Source organism: Mchenga conophoros, linkage group LG5, assembly GCF_057382185.1.
Source record: "Mchenga conophoros isolate Kocher_MC1m ecotype Shallow Benthic linkage group LG5, M_conophoros_male_GT1.1, whole genome shotgun sequence".
NCBI classification, from domain to species: domain Eukaryota; kingdom Metazoa; phylum Chordata; class Actinopteri; order Cichliformes; family Cichlidae; genus Mchenga; species Mchenga conophoros.
The window spans coordinates 6,919,773-6,927,241 of NC_140530.1; positions in this window are offsets into that span (position 1 = coordinate 6,919,773).

Here is a 7,469-nt window from a genome sequence, read left to right on the forward strand (position 1 = left end):
TACTGATCATAGTTAAACTGTCTAGCCAGATTTTCATTCTTTTCAAAATGAAAGTGCACTGTTACTCTAGTGACTCGATCCAGAGGTTCAGCCTCAAAGAGAGATCAACAAACCAACTTGACTAGGTAGGATTTTTTCCTTTTGTAAGATAGCATATTAATTGGAGCCTTTTTTGTTTCTTTTCTACAAACCAAGCATCCCCATTAAACTACAGTGACTAACACCTTGTGACGTTACCTTGCTTGTGTGCATTAGAATTATCCATAGACTATATAAAAAGATAGCTGTAGCTCCCAGCTACAGCTATCCATCCATTAAACTTCCATTCATTTTAATGGCCAGTAGAGGGCAACATCTGAATAATTCAGATTATATAAAAATCTAAAGGAAAACAGCCGTGCTTTTGCTCATATAGCACCAAATCTCAATAACAGTCACCTCAAAGTGATTTAGAAGGATACAACCCTCATTGGGGAAATTCATGTATTCCTGCAGCAAAGTTACAGGCAGATGGAGCATCCGGATTCATGGTATTATTATTATTATTAAAGGTATTATTTATATTGTAAAGACCTAAACTCCAGCAATCGGACGACCTCTTATGAGAAAGCACTTGGCAACAGTGGGAAAGAAAAACTGTGGGTGGGGGGAGGAAGACATGATAAAAGACACACTGTGGAAGAGAGACAGAGATTAATAATAACTAATAATTGCAGAGTGGTGTATAAACACAGAGAGAGACATAGTGGGTCAACTTCCCTCTTAAGGGTTTAAATACATGAAACTCCACCATTTGATTGTAGAAGTTTCTTGGATGGCAGGTGAGATGTCGTCATGAAACTTACAGAAATCCGGTCCCTTTCTTTTCAAGCTCCTTTGACTATCGTCACCTGGATGACAGATCACCCATGTCCTTCAAAACTTCATCTAGCCAGTGCCATATTTTAAAGATGATTAAAACATAGTTTGAACGTTGCTATTCTCGAATGTGATCTTTTATTTCCTATCAAATGAATCACTCGCCTTCCATCACACGCACACTCACGCAGGATCCAGCCGTGTGCTGATGTCAGATGGTGTTGAGTGATCGGTATTGTTTTCATATAGCTTGCACAGATGTCCCAAAATTCCTCAAATGACAGCATATGAGGGTAATCTCCCAAGTTTCATGACCTGGATCATCTGCCACAGACAGTTGGGATGGATGTTACGCAGCAGCCCCCACCACCCCTCACCCGTGGATCCCTTATTCACCCTCATCCACCCCTGTGAGGCGTTCACACATTCCCTGAGTTTCTGGAGTGCTGTCTGTCAGCGCCTTCTTCTGCTAAAGAGACGCTGACAGCCATTAATTATCACACGGGCTGAACGAAGGGCATTCCTCTCTGCTGAAATATTCATGCAGACACACACGCAGATGCTCCTCAGCCCTCTGCATCCACACACATATGCTGAGCGACGCCACCTAGCCTCCACCGGTCTTCGTTGCATTTGATAAATGAGTAAACGTTTTGTTCCAAGCAGTTGTCCGATCCCCGCCGAGCCTGGGACGAGCAGGCCGAGGCCGGGATGTAATAACCGCTCACCACACCAGCACACATAAAAACACATGCAGCGCTGGCCTTCAGCTGCATGTGCTGCACCCACTTTTATGAGACGATTTTATGATGATCTGCACAGATACTGATTTGTGATGAAAAGCACGCTGAGTATTTTAGCAGTTTATCGGAGCTAAGCGGTAAATCACCGACATCTCAGCTGTATACAGTACGAGGGCATGTGTGCGCGATGTGTGTGTGCGCGCATGGAAATAACTCTCCAGTGCTGGCTGAAGCCACAGGACACAGTACTGAACGCTCGACAGTTTGTGTTGTTTCAGTGTCCGGAGTCGCTTCCAACACACAGAACACAATGTGGGTTTTTTATGTGGATGTTGGCTGAGGTGTAGAGGTGCAGGTTTGGTTTAATTGCTCTCCAGCAGGTAGAAGGGGGAAGCTGAGAGAAAACTGAGGGTGGAGAGTGTGGGGTCTTTATTTTTACGCCAGCCGTGTTATAAATCATTGGGCGAAGTGGCCCTGAGCACTTGGGTTTAGTCCATCGAAAAGCTGTTTGTACTGGATGAAGAGATTGTCATCCTTGCTCGGTGCCAGACACTAACTGATGCAGCTTACAGTTACCCAGCATTGGGAGCGCTTGGCCACACCTAGAAAAATCACTGTGCAGTTGTTTTTGACCCCACTTACACTGAACTTCCCTCCTTATAGCACAGTGCATTTTAGGGAACATTGTAGGACTGTCTGCAATGTTCCCTAAAACATTGGACTACGAAACAGCTACCAAATCCCTGTATTTCATTCATTGAACTATCTCTTGTTCATCAGTAGGAGCAGAGTGATGCAGGTGGCAGATAGGCTGGTGTGGCAGTAAGTTTATTAGTAAATCAATGTGCTTAACTTCAGCTTTGGGTAAAAGACCAAAAGACAACCAGCTAATCCATGACTCATGGTGTTACCATTCATGCAGGTAGGAATCATTGCTGCTTCCCAAACTGAATGATTGGTACTCTGGAATCACAGTCCAAGAAAAACAATGCAGTTAGTGTCTCATAAGGTGATTCAAAAACAGATGACCAATGTGACAGAGTTAAGTTTTCTCTTACACTCAGGTACAAATTTATTTTTTCTATCGATCGCTCACAGTTTTTTCCCCAGGGCTGGCCAGGTGGATGTTATGACTTTTTTTAGGCAAAGTATCTGTCCAAAGATCTGTTTGTTTCTTGAACTCTGCAGGCTCGTTGAGATATTTTCTGGTAAAGTCTCACCTGGCCTTCCTGCTCTTGAGTGTAAGTAGTGAGTTGTAACCCCCCCCCCTCCCCCCCCCTTTCCATTCATGAACGCATCTCTTGATCGTAAACTTTGACACTGTTATGTCGACTTCCTTAAGACTGTCCTTTTATGATCAGTAGATCATAGTTAGATGTTGAGATTTTCTTAAACAAGAACCAACAAAGTAATCTCATGCTGTCTTCCGGAGCCGTTAGGACTGGCTGAGTTGGCCAGCAGATTTCCTGTTTGTTTTTTAAGAATGTACCACATTGTTGATGTGGACACTTCTAAAGTTTTTCATTTCTTTCTTGTTAATGTCTTGGTCTTTGAGCCTAATGATGGTCTCCTTCACTTTTGTTAACATCTCTTTGGACTACAAAACAGCTACCAAATCCAAGTTTAACACTTGGAATTAAGTCCTGATCTTCTATCTTCTATTTGTCATGGAATATAATGAATACTGTATTTGGAGTAATTGGACCACTGCTTGTCCATCAATGGTCCAATTAATCGTGAGGCTGGGGCACTGTGTATAAAGGTTAATGCAATACTTTTAAACCCCTTAAATCAAAGCTGGAGTCCTCAGTCACATCTTGACTATTTGATTTGAAATTCACTGCGGCTGCGTACAGAGGAAAAGCTATGCAAAGTACGTCACCGTCTAAATACAGCACTTTCATTTTACCTTTCTGTTCATTTGGACATGGACATCAACACATTTACTTGAAACGAGTATATTTTCACTGTCACTGTGTTTGTTTGGTCCTCAATTAGAATTATAGAAGTTTTTAAAAGGTCTTTAAAATTCGTAGGCGCCCTGTGTGAGTCGAATACGTGTCTGACAGCCAGGCAGCCATCAGGTGAGGCTACCACTGGTCACCGCAAGGATTATTTTGACACGGTGGGTTGCTGTTAGTTAATAGATACATGTAACGCACACACACACTCTAACCTCTTTCGCCCGCATACACAGGCAGCTTTGGTTTTGGGAATATGTGTATTCAGTGTCCAGGTGTTAAGGGAAAGTTCTTTGCAGTTAAGCTGATGACAGACATGTGGCTATAACTACACATAAAGTATGTGTGCAGGAGCAGACTCAGTGATCCTCCATACCAGCATCCAGAGATGAAGCTGTGGCAGCTAAAGCCCCCATCAACAGTCTGATCCACCATCTCTGTGGGGGAGAAGCTGTTTCACTCCTCCTCCTCTGATGTTTCCTTATCTGATCGGTCCGCTCTGGGATGAATTGTAATCTGAAAAATCTTAACTCGCTGTTTGGAATTTTACTACAATCTAAATAATTTTTGCATGTGAGAAATAGGCCGTGTTAAATTTCACTATAAATGCCTCAGCGCAAGTCCAAAACCCTTGGTCACACTTGGTTTTTACTTACGTTTTTATGTTGAATAGCACTATTAAAAACTAGATGTGTAGAACCTGGATCGCTAATCAAGCTTCAAAAAAGTATTTACAACAAAATATTCAGTCACAGAATTTTATTTTGATTGTTTATCCCTGTTTTTTATTATTATTATTATTATTATTACTATCTAGTTTTCCTGGCACCTCATGTTGAATACACCCTCACTTCTAAGCTCTGAGAGGATGCGACACACATTAAGTATGTGGTACTGGTCTGTGTAGTCATGGATAAGTAATAAAACAAAAGCATTTGTTTCAGTCTACACCCCTCTCCATCTGTCTTTTGAGGCCTTTAAATTCAGCCTGGTTTCACTAGAAAACGTCTGATTGCTGATTTGTTTGGGATTATCGTCTTGTTCCATGATCCAATTTAAGCAAACCTTCAGCTGTCAGACACATGGCCTATCGAGGAGCTCATGGTTGACTCAGTGACTGCAAGGTGCCCAGATCCTGTGGTTGCAAAACAAGCCAAAGTTATGACCCCTCCCCCACCGTGCAGGTCTGTGTGCTGATATGCTGTGTTTGTTTTTTCCCCCCAACGTGGAGCTGTGCATTAAATTATATAAATGTCATATTTCATGAACTAACATAAGACTGGGCTGTCATACCACAGACCGGAAGTTATAGGTCTTAGTGGTTTATGTGGTTTCCAGGACTTTCATTATAAAATCCCCAGTGAGATGCTGAGAGCATATTTCATGGGAAACATTACGGGAGATCCAGGATTTTCTATCATTCGATTGACTTGATCTGTTCGGGACTCCCAAGCAGTGTAAGGCAGGTAGAATACAGCACACACATTTTTAATGTGAAGTGTCAGATGTAAAACACTGACGCTGGTGTCTCACTGGCCACCAGCATGGTTTTAACAAACACTCTTCTTGTGTTGCACAACGCGACCGTTTCACAGCAAAAAAGACTGGAGACACTAAGAGGAAAGCCGAGAGGGAAGATGAGGGGAGGAGAGCAGGAGGAGAAAGAACTGCAACTGTCATCATAAACAAGAACCATCTGTCTCATTTGTGTAACTTGTTTTCTTTTAATATGAGAAGTATGCTGAAGAGATCTGGGAGTTTGAGAGAGGCCTGGGAGGGCTGGGCCCTGGGCTAAAGCCAGCCTTCTCCTGGGTTCTCTGAGCGACTGGCATTAATATCCAGCCAACCTGCAGAGTTAACCCTTTGCACGCTCACAACACAGACTGATGGAGAAAGACGGCAAACTTTTAACGGGCTTTAACCTTTAACGTGCGTAGGTAGCTGAGTGGTAAATGGAGCTGTCTGAGGGATGAAGTGTTGGAAGGGAAATGCATTGGGATGAATACATGAATATATTCCAAATTTAATTTTAAAGAGCTCCCCAAGATGCCTTTTAATCATGCTAACACCGTGTCTGCAGAGAGCCAGAGCTAATTCAGAATTCCCAGGCTTGGTTCCATAAGTGAGGAAACTTCACTATCCAGCTGATTTGATCCCACAGAGCAGCCTCAGAACAAATCCTTACCTGATATTCTGTAATGTTTTTGACTTTTTTTTTTTTTGACAAAAGTCGTTCTTAATAATGCATTTGAAATCACAAAACTTCACTTTTGCAGTAAATGAAAAGAACCAACCCCCCAAAACACTACACCTGAGAATATTGTTTAGGGAATCACAACTTTATACCCTTAGCAATGGTCATTTCGGTATCTATAGTAGGGTGCAAAAGTCTTGCAAAAACCCTTACTTCTTTATGTTTTGCATGAAAAATGGGAAATGAGTGCAGCGATTTATTGAAACGTGGAAATACAGTATATGTGAAAAAACAGAGTTTGTACAACTGTAACAAGCTTGAAAGTCAATTTTTGGTGTGATCATCTTTATTCTTCAACGCAGCCTGAACTCTCTTAGGCAAGCTTTCTTGTAATTTCTTTAAGTAGCCTTCAGGAATAGTTCTCCAGGCTTTTTGAAGGACTTTCAACGCTCTTCTTTGCTCTGCTGATGATGGCACACTGCTTCAGTAATGTTCAGGTCTGTGCTCTGGGGAGGCCAGTCCATGACTCATAGTGTTCTCTGTGTTTTTCTATCCAGGTATGCTTTTACTGAATTCACATATTAAACAAAATTACCTTTTTCAATGTGTTAAAGAAGATAGGTAGACAGATTATTTTCCAAGAAAATATATATCTTGAAAAGTATCTGACATATGAAGCTACAATTTCACAGCAATCTTTATAAATTAATAGGCACGCGGCTTGGTTGATTTGAGAGGGATTGACCCTGAAAGTAAAGAGAAGCAAGCCACTCTCTGTCCTTTAATATGTCAGTGTGACTCATGTCTCTTTCTTCCTCTCACTCTCTTTGTCTCATGTGTAAGATGGATAATTTAATTACAGTTTGGATGGTCTTTAAGTGAGCGGATAGCCCACATTGTCCTCATAATCCACTGCAAAAATAACAATGATAGTTTGATATTGTTTTCTTAAGTTTTACACGTGCCTGCATCTACTAGGAGCAGTAGTGATAAAAACATTAACATGTAATTACAAGGCCAAGCCCAAATGACTCTAATGTGTCCAAAATCAGAATACTGGAGCTGTGCCTGAATGTCATGTTGAAAAATTAGGCTTTCACCACTCAGACTCTCTCCACACAGATCAAAATCTGATGGTACATTTCAGAAAAAAACATGGCGGGTACAGGAAAATTACTTTTTAATATAACTGGGTACATGACCACTTTGACTGAGAGGTGTGGAGCTGTAGTTAGGCCTCGCCTCCATTGATTTGGCACAGTGAACTGGATTTCTTCACTTTGTGGTGAAATGCTGTGTGGTACAAGTGGTACAAGGCTTATTCAAGAGAGCTGCACTTCACCTTTGGTGAGTAAAATTCTGGTATTTTAGTAGTCTGATGCTTAGCTGATAGGTGTTCATCCCGCCCATACAGTTTATGGCCTACTCACTAGGGACGGGAATTGATAAGAACTTAATGATTCAGATTTAGCGTGTTAGAGGTATTTCCCCTTGTGATCAGTGTTGGGGCCATTACTCAAAAAAAGTAATGTATTACACATACTACACAGAACACAACGGCTTTAGCACCACTCTGAGTTCTTGGCTAGCTTAGCGTTAGCAGGCACTGAAGATGTGTCAGCAGCATAATGCGGTTGATTCCGCTGTGGACACAGTTTGCACTTTATCATTGAACTGTTGTCCTTTTGTGCAATAAAAAAAATTGTAATGTCA